This window comes from Tamandua tetradactyla, chromosome 20, assembly GCF_023851605.1.
Source record: "Tamandua tetradactyla isolate mTamTet1 chromosome 20, mTamTet1.pri, whole genome shotgun sequence".
Lineage (NCBI taxonomy): Eukaryota > Metazoa > Chordata > Mammalia > Pilosa > Myrmecophagidae > Tamandua > Tamandua tetradactyla.
The window spans coordinates 46,803,986-46,822,867 of NC_135346.1; positions in this window are offsets into that span (position 1 = coordinate 46,803,986).

The following is an 18,882-nucleotide window of genomic DNA, read 5'->3' on the forward strand; positions in this document are numbered from 1 at the left end:
AAGGCTAATATGCACTCACCCACTGCTGATACAAATCCTCTATGTATCTCTCTCACTATGTATCTCTCTTTGTCTATTTGCATGTCAAACTTAAAGCCCATGCCATGTTATATGATATGCTGTGTAATTCTAGCAAAGCAATGGATGAGACAAAGTCTTTTGCTCTCTAAAATAGAATGCTCTTTGTTCTCCCTAATACTTATCATAAACCTGGGATTATAAGTGGTCTTAAATAATAATAACAGTCATCCCATATGCAAAGGGCTACAAGTTGTTGAATTTAGAAGGAGGAATTTCATCTCAAACTTGGCCTCCAAGAATCACTCTCTTGAAAGGTATAGATAGGTGCAGGTGGAGCTGGTGACGGCATTCACCAATCACATGAGAGCACTCATTCTTCCTTATCAAATGGTGCACATAATCAGGTAGCCAAAGGACAACGATCGTCTTTCATACTAATTGGCAACTTGTGTTTAACCTTTAATTAGCTGTGAATTTATAATGGATCTAAATGGCCTTTGTCTTTTCTCATAGAAGGTCATAGAAACATTATCTATTCTCTTTCTTTACTCTTAGCCTGCCAAGATATTTTGATAACAGTTTAAATGATAATAGAGGCTCTGTAACCTTAGTTTGTGTCCTTGTGCATGCACTGCGCTGCCATATACATGAGAAGTTTAAAGTGTCCAAGGGCGGCAGTCCCTGGTTACTTCTGGTTTTTTGGTTTTCTTTCATTTGTTTCTCTTAACACAGTTGCATGCAATTTTCTTTTTCATTTGAGAGGTGTGTAGATACAACTATGTCTCCTTTGAGGGTCATTCTGCTCTTGGTTTGCCAGATTTTGTTGCTAGAAAGACACAAGATAGCATTTCCTCCTTTTGTGGCGAATACTTAAACTATCATATAGGGTATGCTATTTTGTTTTGGAGTACATAATTTGTCATTTGATGTCCTGGATCCTATAGAAAGAAACTTCATGGTCATGAGTGCATTGATTTTTCCTGTTTAAATGTTTATGACTTGGAAAACACTTTGGCTCGTTTAGTCAAAAGCCATCAAAAATTCTTAAAGGAGCAGGATATTCTTCAACTTGCCTGCCATATAGCAATCTCATTTGCTTTAATGTTTACTTAAATTCAATTGTATATACAAACTACGTTCCTGTACCCACCATCCACCCCCAAAATTTGTCACAAATTATTTGTTTGAAGCCTGTAAGATACTGCTTGTTGTTATGTGATTGAAAATATTTTTTCTGACTTGACTATTTATGCAGGTTAAAGCAATGTATGATTGAAGAACATAACAGTAGAAAAAGTGGGATAAATTAGAAAATCTGTAGCTTAAAAAAAATCATAAATTAGCATAAAAAACAAAATACTGAAGTGAAAAGGCTAAGTGAATGTTTTCCACCAGAGAGAGCCAGCTCCATTCTTATAATATAATGAGAGCATGAAAGCATTGGTTATTTACAACAAATGAGCCATCTTTTTAATGGAATTTATAAATAGCCCTATGATAAAGCCATTTTTAACTTTTTATTTTGAAATAATTTAAAAAGTAAAGGAGAGTTTCAAAAATAATGCAAACCCCATGCAGAGAATTCCAACATACCCCTAACCCCAAGAGAACCAGATCTATTAATTTTAACATTTGCCATCTTTGCTGTAGCAATATATCTGTCTATTCATCTATCTACTGTCTTCTGAAAATTTGAGAACAGTTTGCATGCATCGTACCCTTGAACACATAACACTTCCTTGTACATTTTCTACAAACAACATTAATTATATAATCACAGTGCAGTTATCCAGTTACATTCTATATTCCAGTTTATATGGTCCAGTGATCTCTCTGAATCATTCTTCCATTCGTAGCTCCCATTCAATATCATGTATTGCATTTAATTGTCATTGTCTGTTTAGTTTTCTTTCTTTCTTTTTTAATTGTGGAAACATGTAAACAATGTAAATCTTCCCATCCCAACCCCTCCTAAGAATACAATTCAGCAGGATTAATCACATTTACAATATTGCATACCCTCACCGCCATTCATTAGTAGAACTTTCTGTCCACCCAAACAGAAACCCTACACTCATTTTGCATGAACAGCTTATTGCCCCTGCCTCTTGCCCCTGTTTACCTGTGTTCTAATTTCTGTCTCTATAAATTTGCATATTCTCTTATATTTTCTTTATAGTTATCATGAAACTTAAATTTCACATCCTGTATCTATAACAATCTCATTTTTATACTAATTTAAACTCGATAGTATGGACAAACTATGTTTCTTTACCCACCATTATGTAGTTCTTGTCACAAATTACATGTTTAGACCTTATGAGTACAAAACAATTGAATTATAATTACATTTCATGTATTTGCCTTATACGTCCTATAGGAAATAAACAGTGGAGTTATAATCCAAAAATATAATAGAACTGGTATATATATTTACCCATGCATGCTGGTTTAAAACTATTATGTACCCCAGAAAAGCCATGTTCTCTTAATCCTAATCCAGTCTTTTAGGGGCAGATCTATTGTTTGGATGGAACCTTTTGATTAGATAATTTCCATGGAGATGCGACCCATCCAATAGTGGGTGCAAACTTTTGATTAGAAGGAGATGTGAACCATCCATTCAAGGTGTATCTTAATCCACTTACTGGAGTCCTTTAAAAGGGTGACATTTTGGAGAGAGTAGGAAGATGCTTGGAGAGCCAACACAGAAGGCAGAGAGATGAAATAAAGAGATACAGATGGTTGGAAATGCTAAGCTTAAAGATGAAACTCAGAGTCTGCACTGGAGAAACTAAGTGAGGAGACACAGATACTTAGAATGAAAGCCGCTGGAAACCGAAGCTGAGAGAGCCATTTGAAATCAGAAGTTGGGAGAGAAAAACAGTAGACATTGCCATGTGCCTTTGCACATTACAGAGAAACCCCAGACCCTATCAGTTTTTCTTGAGAAAGGTATGCTCTTGTTGGTGCCTTAATTTGGACATTTTCACAGCCTTAGAATTGTAACTTGTGACTTCATAAATCAACTTTACAAAAGCAAATCCACTTCTAGTATATTGCATTCTGGCAGCTTTAGCAAATTGAAACAGATTTAATGTGCTGGTTTAGAACTGTTATATAACCTAGAAAAGGCATGTTCTTTTAATCCTAATCCAATCTTGAGACGGTAGACCTATTGTTTGGGAGGGATCTTTTGATTAAGTTGTTTCCCTGGAGATGTGATCTACCCAGTTGCAGCTGCTACTTTTTATTAGATTATTTCCACAGAGATGTGACCCTGCCCATTCAGGGTGGCTCTTATTTAGTTTACTGGAGTGTTTAAAAGAGCTCATGGGAAAACAGAGAGCTGAAAGCTCACTGAAAGTACACAGATATAGATGCTTGGAAGTGCTGAGAGACTTGTTTGAAACCAGAGCCCCAGAGAGGAGGACAGGAGACATTGCTGGTATCTTCCCATATGACAGAGAAACCCCAGACTTGATTAGCCTTTCTTGAATGAAAGTATCTTCCTTTTGGTGCCTTAATATGAACATTTTCAAGGCCTTAGAATTGTAACTCATAATTTAATAAATTCCCTTTATAAAAGCCAATCTATTACTGGTATATTGCATTCTCACAGCTCTAGCAAACTGAAACACCATGTCATTAACATTATTTATTGGATATCTTTATTTCTCCAAGTGACCTCAGTCAATTAACTAGTGTCCTTTCCTTTCAACCTGCAGTACTTCCTTTTGCATTTCCTGTACAGCTGGTGTAATGGTGATGAACTCTGTCAGCTTTTGTTTATCTGTGTATGATTTTATCTCTCCCCCATTTTTGAAAGGTCGTTTTTCTGGATATAGAATTCTTGTTTGGCATTTTTTTGCTAGCAACACTTTAAATATGTCTTCCCATTGCTTTCTTGCCTCCATGGTTTTTGATGAGAAATCTGCAGTCAATCTTATCGAGAATCCCTTGTATGTGATATGTTGCTACTCTCTTGTAGCTTTCAGGATTCTCTCAGTGAGGACCTCATGGACAGTTTAGGATATCTGCTAACTGTTTCTCTGCATCTATTTAAAAGAACAAAAATTAACTTGTTGAGTAAAAATTTCTAATGCTTGATGTCATCATCTATTGCAGCTTCTAAGAGCATCTAAGGGGATTCTTTGTCTTGCCCTTTTCTTGACCAAATGAACACACTGTCAACCAATGCAGAGATGGAGAGTTGTACCCATTTAAAAAAAGTATGTTATGTGTTTCCAGGATGCCATCAAATTATTTTAAAAGACACTCTTGGTTCAAAGTAAGATAGAGAGCTTTGTATCAAATATTCTTTTCCTTCTTAACCCTTTTCCATTTTTTTCTGGGTAAGATGGTTTAATTTGAAGATTAATAATAATATTATGGTAAGCTAGTGCTTTAAGGGCATGTTGTATTATTGAAGAGTAACACAGGTGTAAATACACAGAGCACACTGGAGGTCTTATACAGGGCAGAGGAGTGTGATAACTCACTTGGTTTAAACTATAATATCATAATGTTCTCTTGCTTTAAAATGGTTAGGATTAAATTAAGGAGAGAACATAGAAAATGAAAATTATTTACTTGCAGAGAAATACATTAGAATGTGCATTTTTGAAAAATATATTTTGTCATATAAAAGCCCAGATGAATCCAGGCTTTATTTGTAAAAATGTTTTCTGAGATGTGAGACAATCTCTTCTGTCTCAGTTATGAAGACATACATTTTATCAAACTTTTACAGACTCTATCACAAGAAAATTTTCCAGGATTTTAAAGTGAAATTGCAAGATGCAACAGTTAGCAACAGTTAGACAATCAATTCTTAGATCTTCTCATCATTGTTATATTGATTATTGTTGTGTTTAAGATAAACAAAAAAAATGGTTCATAATAATGAAAAGGGCAAAGAGTTTGGACACATAAATGCCTGAGCTAAAATTATAAGATGCTACTGATTATCTGCATGACCTTTAATTTGGTCTCTCTGAATATATATTCTTCATTCTGTAAAATTTAGGCTGTTATACTTGCATTACTTGATTATTATTATATCAAACCAAATTGTGCATATGAAGTATCTAAAACAAAACCAGAAACATACCTGTACTCAGCCAATGGTAGATATTGTCATTTATTAAAATTAATTAGGGAAAAATAACCTCATATTAAAGATTATTATATCAATATGTACACTAATCATATTCTTTAAAAGATTAAAACATCCAGTAGAAGCTTCAGGAGATCTACATTTTTTCTTATGGAATATATTCTAGCTTTCCAGGAGGAAAACAAGATAAGTACAATATATACATTTTGAGCAGATATCTAGCCATTTATTTGATGTAGACATTTCGAATCAATTGTGGATCCTTACATGTGTATCAGTGTAAGTATGTGTGTGGGGGGGCTTGGGTAATATATATTGGGAGCTTGTAACAGCCATTTTTCTGATACATCAATAGGTATTGGCAGAGGTTTGGGATGATTAAGGAAATTGTAGAAAACGTCTCAAAGATGGATGTCTTCCAAAATAAAATTTCAGTGGCTGAAAGAGTTCAAACAGAGGCGAGAGTTTATTCTGCAGATTATTCTTATGCATTATATAGATATTACTTTATGGTGTAATGGAGTGGCTAAAAGAAAGTACCTAAAACTGTTGAGCTGTATTCCAGTAGCCCAGATTCTTGAAGATGATCATATAATGATATACATGTTGCTATGTGACTGTGTGATTGTGAGAACCTTGTGTCTGATGCTCCCTTTGTCGAGGCTATGGACAAATGAGTAAAAAATATGGATAAAAATAAAAATAAATAATAGGGGGAATAAAGGTTAAAATAATTAGGTGTATGGAAATGCTAATGGTTGATGAGGGAGTGTGGTATGTATGAGGTTTTTTTAATTTTTTTTTTCTGTAGTGCTGTTATAAAAAAAACGATCATGAAGAAAAAGATCATGGTGATAAATATACCAACTATGTGATGATATTGTGAGCCATTGAGTGTGCACTATGTATAGAAAGTATGTGTGTGAAGAATTCTCAATTAAAAAAATTTTTTTTAAAGATGACTTTTTAAGAAATCTGAATAGATACATTCTGCTGGACAAACTAAAGTATTAAGAGAATTAATATGACTGATCAAAGCTGGTTAAATGACAAGTCCTACTGTCATCTATAAAGCTAGAGCAATACTTTGCATATTTTCTATGATTCATAGCTTTGAACTCTGAAACCCAGAGATTACTAAGAAAATCTAATAAGCTGTTTTGCAATAGGTGTATAACATAGCTCCTTATTTTTCTGGTGATTAATTTCCAATAATTGGCAGGCATTCTGGGTCTACAGTGTGGTACATTGCATTTGTTAAAGTTCTGTAGAGAAACGGAACTGTTGGTGTGTGTGTGTGTGTGTGTGTATGTGTGTGTTGTGTGTGTGTGTGTGTGTGTGTGTTTGTGTGTGTAGCCTGGAAAAAGAAAGCCATATAGTAAAATGTTTGAGAATAACCCTATTTTGAATTTAGTCTTTGCCTTTTATAACTTACTGGGCAAAGTGCTTACTTTGTGATATACACATTGTACATTTGTAAAAAAAATAAAAGTAAAGTAATAATGCCATTTGGAAAATGGAGGTTTCTAACAAAATTAAGCATATATCAGTGCTATGGCCCAGCAATTCTACTCCTAGATAGATAGATAAAAAGAGAACTAAATAAATATACTGACAAACTTACAAAAGAGTGACTATAGCACCTGTTCTAGTTTGCTAGCTGCCAGAATGCAATATACCAGAAATGGAATGGCTTTTCAAAAGGGGAATTTAATAAGTTGCAAGTTTACAGTTCTAAGGCCGAGAAAATGTCCCCATTACAACAAGTCTATAGTAATGTCCAATCAAAGGCATCCAGGGAAAGATACCTTGGTTCAAGAAGGCCGATGAAATTCAGGGTTTCTCTCTCATCTGGAAAGGCACATGGTGAACACGGTCAGGGCTCCTCTCTCAGCTGGAAGGGCACATGGCAAATACAGCATCATCTGCTAGCTTTCTCTCCTGGCTTCCTATTTCATGAAGCTCCCCGGGAGGCACTTTCCTTCTTCAACTCCAAAGGTTGCTGGCTCGTGGACTCTGCATCGTGGTGCTGCAGCATTCTCTGCTCTCTCTGAGTCTCTCTTCCTCCAAAATGTTTCCTCTTTTATAGGACTTCAGAAACTAATCAAGACCCACTCAGATGGGTGGAGACATGTCATCCCCTAATCCAGTTTAACAACCGTTCTTAACTAAATCTCATCAACCAGGGAGATGATCCCATCACAGTCCCAAATACACAGCATTGAATAGAGACTATTCTACCTTTAAGAAATGGGATTTATATTAAAACATGGCTTTTCTTAGGGGGCATACTTCCTTTCAAACCAGCACATTCCACCCTCTGGCCCCTAAAAAAGACATGTTTATCCCATATACAAAATACATTAATTTCATAACAATATCAGAAACCTTAAACCTTTCAATAGCAATACAAATGAAGTACAAAATTGAAGACAGTATAAAATCTCATCAAGTCAGTTACAGGCATGGTCCGCCCTAAGGCAAAATTCTCTCCATTTGCTCTGGACCTTTGAAAACTCATAACAAATTATTTGCTGCCAACATATAAAGGAGGAACACTCATAGGATACATATACACATTTCCATAGGGAGGAAGGAACACAGGGGTCACTGGACCCATACAGTTTCGAAAACCTGCAGGGCAAAGTCCATTAGTTTTCAAAGTCTGAGAGTCATTTATCCTCAGGGCTTTAGAAAGTGGCAGTCCCACCCTTTCCAAATGCCTACGCCTGCCTCTCTCTGAATGCAACCTTGGGGAACATTGGGGAGACCACCTTTCTCTCGGCTCCACCCTCTCCAAGCATTGGGGCCGCACCCGGGCTCTCTGCCATCTCCGGGGCACACGCTCAGCCCCTCCATGTGGTGGCAGCCAGGCTCTCCCCCAACCCCAAGAAACGTGCTTCACCCTCTCCAAGGCCTGAGGCGGCATGACTCTTCCACTGCAACGAGGTGGAAGGCCCATTCTCTGCCCTTGGGGCAAACTCACCCTCTCCACGGGCTTGGGTGGGTCCACTCTCCTGGCCCGAGGCTTCCTGACTTCAGACCTCAGCCCCCACGGTTTTGCCTCTGAAGTTATTTTTCCTCCAATGTGTCCCTTCTCTGAACCCCTCAGTCCAGACTGGCAGCAGCTCTGTTTATACAGGTCCCACAGCACTCTCGTTGGCTTTCTATGCAGTAGCCTTGGATCATGCCCATCAGACATAAGGAGTTTCCACAAATCTTTCCTGGATAACTCCATGTCCGATCCTGACTTTCTCTGAAATGGCTGACTGTTTCCACATCTGGTCAAATCCTCACATGGAGCACTATTCTCTGGGGTCTCCATTTCTGGAGGCCCAGCATTTTCCAGGACCTCAATTTCTAGTTTCTTTTTACTCAAGAGTTCAGTTCTCAGCTTATCTCTTTCCTTTCGCATTTCACTATAAGCTGCAAGGAGAAACCAGACTGCACTTTCGACATTTAATTTGGAGATCTCTTCTGCTAAATATCCAAGTTCATGGCTTTTAAAATCTGCCTTCCAGCCAATACCATTAGTCAACTTTGCCAGATTATCTGCCATTTTAAAACAAGGATCACCTTCCTTCCAGTTTTCAATAACACGTGCCTCATTTCTTTCTAAAACCTCATCAGAGGTATCTTTAGAGTCCACATTTCTACCAACAGTCTCTCCAAAGCATTCTAGGCCTTCTCTATCAAGCTTTTCACAACTCTTCCAGAATCTTCCCCATATCCATTTAAAAAGCCGTTCCAACATGTTTGGTATTTGCAAACTGCAGCAGCAGCACCCCACTCTCGGTACCAAAATCTGTTCTAGTTTGCTAGCTGCCAGAATGCAATATACCAGAAATGGAATGGCTTTTCAAAAGGGGAATTTAATAAGTTGCAAGTTTACAGTTCTAAGGCCGAGAAAATGTCCCCATTACAACAAGTCTATAGTAATGTCCAATCAAAGGCATCCAGGGAAAGATACCTTGGTTCAAGAAGGCCGATGAAATTCAGGGTTTCTCTCTCATCTGGAAAGGCACATGGTGAACACGGTCAGGGCTCCTCTCTCAGCTGGAAGGGCACATGGCAAATACAGCATCATCTGCTAGCTTTCTCTCCTGGCTTCCTATTTCATGAAGCTCCCCGGGAGGCACTTTCCTTCTTCAACTCCAAAGGTTGCTGGCTCGTGGACTCTGCATCGTGGTGCTGCAGCATTCTCTGCTCTCTCTGAGTCTCTCTTCCTCCAAAATGTTTCCTCTTTTATAGGACTTCAGAAACTAATCAAGACCCACTCAGATGGGTGGAGACATGTCATCCCCTAATCCAGTTTAACAACCGTTCTTAACTAAATCTCATCAACCAGGGAGATGATCCCATCACAGTCCCAAATACACAGCATTGAATAGAGACTATTCTAACTTTAAGAAATGGGATTTATATTAAAACATGGCTTTTCTTAGGGGGCATACTTCCTTTCAAACCAGCACAGCACCTTTTCACTGTATGTTCAAAATTACTTATTTTCTGTTATATATTCCTTGATATATTATTAGCAAAAAAAGCAGATCACAATCAAATAAAAAATACAAAAAAAAAAGGATTCAAAAAGAAAACAAAAGATTTACAAATAGAGAATAATGCAGATTAAACAAGATAATGGATACATAATGCTTAGCACATAGCATACAATAATTAATAGCTACTATTTTGTCAGTTTGATCTATTGACTGGGAAGGGCCAAGTTACATATTTTCAAAATTTGATAATGTCAAAAATCACAATAGGTATTGATTTTCAAAACTTTTTATTACTAATAATGGGCTCAAATTTGTCTGTACTTGGAAATCATCTGGCAAGTTATATATATATATATATATATATGTATTTGTTATTTCTTAAATTATTTAATCAAAATCTAATGGACAGCATCTGGACTGGAACTCTGTATTTTGACAAAGTCCTGTGTTTCTGATGCGTATGCAGACGCAGGACTTACTAATGAGCTGTATAATAACCAACAAAATAAAGTGAATGTTCCAAGCACATTTTAACCTTTATTTGAAGATTAATAGTCTAAATCTTTCATTTTCTTAGAGTTTAATTCACAATAAAGGTAATGGAATCTAGGGACTTTAGATTGATTTTTATTCCCTTCTGCCTTCATGCAAATTTTTTTTAATCCAGAGTAATTATGTTCTTCCTATTACATTTTCCCATGCATTTTTCATGATGCTTCAGTTTAATGTGGATTTATCTTTTGAGGACTGGCCTTTATGTACATTATTACAATTGTTTTAAGAATGATGTATTTAAGATATTTTATCCATACACGTGTTTAGATTAAAGAGTTTATTAAGAAGTTAAAGTTATTTATAATTTATAAAGCAAATATAACAATTTTGCAGAAAAAAATTTAATGCTCTTAAAAAAAAGTGCATTTCAGTATTGCTGAATGTCTCAGATGACTAAAATGAATCTCAGGGAGCAGAACTAATGTTTCCTGCCCAGTGTTCAATAAATTCTTACTATTAATATGTTTGGGACATTAGCAAAGAAACACAACTTTCCCTAAACATGCATTGTATTGAACAAGCCAATTTATAACATTTTATAAATATACCTCTTCTAACACAAGTGATAGGGACAAAACACAATAATTAATTAATCACTATTTAGAAACAAGGCACTGAGTGAGTAAATAAAATGTCAGAAAACAGAATAATAAATGTTATTATGTTACATGGCATTCATTAAATGTCTCCTACGCTGTAGGTTTTGGAATAGGCAACAAGAGATATATAAGACATGAATTCTGCTCTTGAGGAGCTCCCAGTCTATTAAGGAAAGTAAGATATGCATAAATCTACACACATGCACCTCTAAGAAGAAAGCAATAAAAAGAGAACCACATTCCAAAGTCCGGTTAGTTATATTACCAAAATTATGATGTTATAACTTTTTGGAATTTGTAGTTTGGTTGTATCATTATGAATTATTTTTTTCTTTAAAAGAAGGAGGGTCACATCTTGGTGGGAGAAGCAGTGATCTATTTAATTGTTGAAAACATGACCAGGGTGAATCTCTTTTAAATGTGATCCTCCCAAAATGGAATGCATAAATGTGTGTGTGGCTGGGGAAAGATTTGTGAGAGTCTCTAGTTTTGCTTCAACAACTTCAACAATTTAAGGAAACAGACCACACTAACCACGGGATGAGAAACATTGTGGGTCATATTTACTTACCATTTTGGCCTATTGGAGTAGAAAAAAATTAGTTTTAATTGACAAACCCAGTGACAGAGGGCTGTCTTTTGGTGTCATCCATCTTTTATCCACTGTTTTACTTAAAAATGTATTAATGGAATTGAATGCAGCTTAAAAAATGGACACTTTTTCCAATTTTTGATCAACAATTTCCCTAAAACCGTTTTTATGGAATCAAATTATTAGTTTGGCTGTAATGGAAATGTTAGCTAATGTAATAAAAGACAAAGTAATACCTGGTGTGCATGTTAGAAAGAGGAACAAAATTGTCATTTTTTTATTGTATGAGTCAGACAGAATAATGAGAATTAATATGATAGCTCAATGTGATGGCTGGATACAAAATTAATAACTCACAAAAATACTAGGAAACACATAGGAAGAAATACATGGCCATATTTGAAGAAAACTCCAAAAGAAAGGAATAAGAAAAACCTAGAATAAATGAAAAGCTATTCCATTAATTGACAGAAATAATCAATATTCTAAAGACATCATTCTCTTCAAATTAATTTTACAAGTAATACAATTATTTCGATTCCCGGTGCCTGCCCATGCAAAAAAAAAATAAAATAAAATAATACAATTATAAACATTAAATTCTCAATAGTATTCTTTTTCAGGACTTCCATGGCATAACCAAAAGTACCTCTCAAATATAAATGTTGAAAGAATCAATACTTTTCTTAATGAAAAAAGTAAGGGAGAGAGTGTATCAACCATGTTTTTAAAATATAGTAAAGTAATTCTACAATTAATATAAAAATAAATACCCAAGAACCAGCATAAGTATTTATTACTTTATTGCATGTTTTTTAAGAAGGCTGAGCCAATTATGTATTTATTTTTGAGGGAAAATACTAGATTTCTTTCTCATACCATCAGCAAAACAAAAGAAAAAAGAAGACTTTAAGATAGATTGATGATTAAAATATTTTAAAATAATATTAAACTATTTAAAAAACAGAAATAAAATATAGGTGAATATTAATCCAGTATTGAAGTATAACATCTCTTTCTAAATATAGATTCAATGACAGAAATTATAAATGAAAAAATTCAAATACATGAATGCATGAATAATATAACTATCCATATATAGCCAACACCTTATATACAATTAGAAATTTTAAACTGGTCATAACACTTGCAGTATATTTTAAATTCCTATTTATGATTGGATCTTGAAAATATTTGGAAAAAGTGTCACAATATAAGAAATATAAGAAAAAAATGGGCAAAAATATATTTAAAGGCAATTTATAAGCAAAGAGAATTAACAATACATGTGGGTAAATTTTTTGCCTCGCTGTTCACCAAAGAAATGAAATTTGAAACATCTTCGGGAAAACATTTCAAATATAAATTAGGGAAAAATTTTAAAACTGAAGTATTTAAATGCAGAAATATTTCAATTTGACAACGTATGCCAAATGTTTTAGAATTTTGCATATGGTTTTCACTAGCAATTTATTTCTGCAACTGTATCCTAAAATAATCAGAAAAACATATATACCAAAGACACCTGCATTGTTAAGGGACATACAGACCTAAATGTTAATAGTATGTTTATTTAGTTGTAAAATTGGAGATTGTTTTAAGTTATTCTGAATTTTCCAAATTATTCACAATGCATTTACTTTAGGAATATATTTTTAGGAATATATATTTACTTTAGGAATATAATATTATTTTGCAGTTTGGATGGTCAGAGGAATATTAAATTACTCGAAGCTAAGAAGATTTGGAAATTCTTTATGGGGAGATGACATTTGCCTTTGATCTGAGTGAAATTTATGGTGATACAGCAGAACACCATTTTCAAAAAAGGACAGAAAACAGAATTTCCTGGGGCATAGTTAATAAGAGTATATATTTTTTCCTTTGAAACACCACACATATGACAGGGATTAGGAGGGCCCAATCAGAATAATAGGTTGGAGTGAAATTATGGAAGTCATTGAAAGTATAGAAAGCACTGAGAGAAGCAGCTGCAGGAAAATAAGTCAGATCAGAAGCTCCACTGAGCGGTGTGAGGGTAATGAGATTGGAGAAGAGTGAATAAATTGGAGAGGATTTTGGTGTGCACGGCACAGATGCAGAACGAAGGACAAGGCAGGAGTCAAAGATGACTCAGAAGTTTTCGGATCAGAGAGATAGAAAATGCAGATGTAAGGGAAAAGCAGCAGGAACTAGCATTCATTGACCAACTACTCCACATCAGGGGCTGTGATCCCTGAACTCAACAACACAGCACAGGTGTTATTTTTGTCCTTATTATTCAAATGCCTGAAGTCACATCTGGTGACTGAATGAAATAGGATTTAAATCATGTCTTTTTCTTACTCCATCACACATTTTCAATACATTGTATAATTTAGAGCTGAAATAATCTTGAATAATTGTTACTTACTTTAGTCTGAATAGTTTATTTCTCTTCCTGCATTTTCCATGCATGTTACTTTAAAATTGTGCTTTAAAATGCAGATATTGAAGTTCAAGGGCATTATTGAAGTCTCATATGTTTGAAAACCATCCAGGTCCTTACTACTGTGTCCTTGTAATGTATTTCATCTGGCCTGTTTTTGTCTGTTCCCTTCCACATGATAAATGTGGAGCAGAATGCTAACTAGCATCCTCAGTCAAGGCCTTATTTTAAAAAATGGATATAGGACGTTATTGCCTATATAAACTTTTGACGAGGTTAGAAAATATAATTGAGAGCAGATATGATACGCTATAAAGGACTAATTACATCAAACATGGCACTTTATCACTCTTGCTGTTTTCTGTCTGAATTGCCGTTAATTCTTAAAAGAAGAACTCTGTGCATAATATAATTATTATATTGGAAAATAATCTAGAACAATTTCTGCCATTGTGTTTTTTTCTTATACATCTGGATTTTTCAGAAAGATTTTACATCTGGATTTTTCAGAAAGATTTCATTGTTTTCTTTCCCTTAGAATTAAAAAAAAAGGTATATAACCTAAAAATTATATCTCAGTAAAACCAAAATTTTCCATTATAAAAAAAATTACAACAAAACCACCACATCAAAAAGGCAAAGTACAAAAAAAGAAGGCAAAGTACAGGGGGTGTGAGTGTAGTTCAGTGGTAGAATTCTCACCTGCCATGCAGGAGACACGGGTTCAATTCCCAGCCCACAAACTTTCCAAGACAAACAACAAAGAAACCAACAAAAAAAAACAAACAAAAAATTCAACAAATGATGCTGCAATAACAGAATACTCACACAGAAAAAGAATGAAATGTGACCCCATCATACAGCATATGAAAAAAAACCCACAAAGTACATATTAGTATTTAGGGTATACAATTGAAGGTTGTGTTTGTTTCATGAAGCAATCATGAAGCTGATGATTGTTACATGAATACTGACAAAATACTTCTGAGAAATGCCACATTTCTAATTCATTTTTATATGATAATATCTTCGTCTCTATTTTTAATGTTTCTCAAAGAACACAGTGCAATACATTCTTACTGTAAAGAAAAATTTAAATATAATATGAACCCTATTAGCAATCATCATCATCATACCAATAACAGTAATATTTGTTTTAACAAATTTCCAAGCCAGATCTTGCCTTTCTTGTGATTTATCTAGAAGGTACAATTGGCTGAGTAAGTTTCTACCTAGAAGTTAGACAACATTTGTCATCGAAGTTTCCCCATTCTTCCTTCTTACACTCTTTAGCCCTTGGAAAATGGACACTATTAAAAAAAAGAAAGAAAGAAAGAAAAAGAAACCCTCAAAAACCTTGGGTTTTATTTTAAAACTTTCATTTGAAATGTAGACTAAAGAAATTAGTAAAATTTTTCCATTGCAGGGATTTAATAACTCTGTAAATAAACATAATCAAATGCTAAGGTTGTGGGGTTTGGTTTGTAAAGTTTCTGGTTTCACACTCTCCATTTTCAAAGGTTTAACAGCACAAAATTAAAAGCAAAAGGATATAACAAGTGAATTTCAAAACTTCAATCTGCCCATCTTATTCCCTATTAGATAATCTTGGAAAGAGTATGAATTTTGAAATCAGCTAGGCCATCAGGGTTCATGTCCTATGCCAGACTCCATTACTTGCTGTATACACTTTCTCAGTTAAATGACTTTTCGGAGTTAATCTCCTTATTTCTAAAATGGTGCTATTAATATCTACCCAGTAGGGTTCTAATGAAGATTACATGAGATAGTGTATATAAAAAGTTTGGCATTTACAGGCACTCATTAAATGGTAGTTTTTGTCGAACCTACCAATTTGATGACAAGTAAGTTAGAAAGCCATGCAGCTGAAAAGAATCTGTGATTCATGAGATTTGCTCATTTTATTTTAATTTAACTTTACAGAACCCTCTTGTATTCTGAAACTAACAGAAATGTCTTTTCTCATTGATCTGGGCTTCCCTTTGCCTTGGCTGTACTCCTCACTCAGAGCCTGATTAATAGACAATTGGGTCAACATCAAACTATGTTAAAGATCATTTTATTTTTGGTTGGTATTTATATGCAGTGTGGACATGATATTCCTTTGAATATTTAGAATTTTCTACGGACAGTGGAATCCCACTGGTATTCTCAAAACTAAGATGCAAAAGTCCTACAGAGTAACACTCCAGATAGAGGTTGCTTGCTTTATGTATAACAAAAGGAAATTAAATGTAAAGATAAAACATATGAAGAGCAAACCTTTGCTTTGAAAGACCGATACTCCATGGGCTTTCAAGTTGTATATGGAATGTAAAACCACGAGTCGTATTAATTAACTAATTTTGTCATTATCAATGACAAATCAATTGGCTGACATTTGAAAAAAATGAGCTTGTTATTTGTAAATTATCCATGGAATGTGGCTCTCCGCCTCATGGAGGGACTGTTTCTCCAACTCTTTGTGGCATTACAGATTGCTGTCCACTGGCATTGGCCAACTCTATGGCCAATTCATCTTCCATGCTCCTCATCATTATTGTTCCTTGACACAAAGGAAAAACGAAGGTGTGCAATTGGGCTCCTAGACTATTTGTTTCTTAAAAAGTTTTGTAAAGAAAATCTCAAACTCCAGGTGTTTAGAGACAAATTTAATAAAGTTGTTGACAGCATCTAGGCAAAGGCATTGTTCTAGTTTGCTATCTGCCAGAATACAATATACCAGAAATGGAGTAGCTTTTAAAAAGGGGAATTTAATAAGTTGCTAGTTTACAGTTCTAAGGCCAAGAAAATGTCCCAATTAAAACAAGTCTATAGAAATGTCCAATCAAAGGCATCCAGGGAAAGATACCTTGGTTCAAGAAGGCCGATGAAGTTCAGGGTCTCTCTCTCAAGTGAGACGGCACATGGCGAACACAGTCAGGGCTTCTCTCTCGGCTGGAAGGGCACATGGCAAATACGGCATCATCTGCTAGCTTTCTCTCCTGGCTTCCTATTTCATGAAGCTCCCCAGGAGGCGTTTTCCTTCTTCATCTCCAAAGGTCACTGGCTGATGGACTCTCTGCTTCATGGTGCTGCAGCATTCTCTGCCCTCTCTGAGTCTCTCATTCTCCAAAATGTTTCCTCTTTTATAGAATTTCAGAAACTAATCCAGACCCGCTCAAATGGGTGGAGACATGTCATCCCCTAATCCAGTTTAACAACCATTCTTAACTAAATCACATCAACCAGGGAGATGATCTCATTACAGTTTCAAACATACAGTATTGAATAGAGATTATTCTACCTTTATGAAATGGGATTTATATTAAAACATGGCTTTCTTAGGGGGCATATATCCTTTTAAACCAGCACAGGCATAAAGAAGTATCACTACATTATAATCATCGTTAGTGTAAGCTAAAACATCAACCGGCTTGAATGTCTCATATTATTTAACATATTATATCATTTCCTGAATATACTCCTCATACATAGGGGATTGTTTCTGAGAATCGGCTGAGGTTCTTTGCAGCCCTATTAACACTGAACTTCTGCATGTGACTTGTTCTCACCAGTGAATGTAAGTAGAAGCAACACTTACCATTAGAGCAGAGGCTTTAAGAGCCAGCCTTTGACTCCACTTCTTTACTTTTCTCTCTTTACACAACCACATCCTCAGTAAAGGATGTCCCTTAAGCTTCAGACCCAGAGTAATTAAGATGTACAGCAAAGTGACTGCCATGCTGTAATGGACACATAATGCAAATGACAAATAAATATTTTAATTGCAAGCCATAAAGATTTTTAGAGTATTTTAATGTATTCATTGAGTATATTCTATGTGACATATGCTTAGTATATATTATTGAATGAATCAGCCAAGATTCCAGCCCTCTAGTAGCTGACCCAGGACATACTTATAGTTAAAAGTATTTGTTGTTTCTCTAAAATTCAATTGTGTGTATAGAAAACAGACATTCATAGATTTCTGGTGTTAGTAAACACCTCTGTATATTCCTTAGATAACAATTAGGCATCAAAATTATAAAGACAGTACGACAAAGAGAGATCACTAATAAAAATTGTTATTAAAGTTTCTATATGAGACTGACCACTAGACAAGAAAGTTATTTTGAAATGCCTCAGCAACAAAATACCTCCTACATCTAATAGGTAAGTATGCTCTTATTTTTTCTAATCTATAAGTATCTGTACTAACTATTGTTCATGTCCTCTTAATAAGTCACCATCTGCATCAAAGGTTATTGATTCTCCTGTGAAATTAATCTGTCCTTATTTCCTATATTCATAACACATTGTGGATGTGGCTCTAAAGGCCTGAAAGAATTTTATCTCATCTATTTTTATTTATGTCTCTTCTTAAATGAAGAGTTTGTGTACCCGTCTGGAGCCTAGCATAGTGCTTTATATGCAGTAATTGCTAAGTGAATAATTGGAAATGAAGGTTGATTGAATGAAACTATTGAAGAAGGGAGCTGAGTCCTTGCATTTGATCTGCTTAATAAGCCCAAATTGAAAAATAAATTTTCAGCAATGTAAAATGTCCCGATGGGGTATATTGATTGTGCCAATAGCCAAGAAAGATCATTCAGGATGGCCAGACTGGCTCCATTGTTTTCTAATATTATGTTTTATTTTGTTCTTCTTGACTGGTGAAAGTTTTCAGTACTTTGTGAAGCTGGTAGTGATCTGGGATAAATAATGATCAAGGCAAAATTTTTCTCACCCAAAAAAGTGAGAGAAAATGGAAACTTCTGAATAATAATTTTAAAAAAGCTGAGCAAATGTTCATGTTAGTTTATATGGTTAATTAATATTAGATTAAAAGGATTAAATAAACAGGGAAGAAGAATGAGGGAGAGAGGTACGGTGGGTAGAGGAGAGTAAGAAAAGAGAATTATAGGCAAGGGTATGATATCTAGTCCTAAAGCGAAAGACATAAGGTCTATTAAAATAAAAATAAAGTGATTATAATAGTTGCAGAATGCATAAACAGATTAACTACAATACTTAGAGCTGTCTAGATGGATGAAGAGGATTTA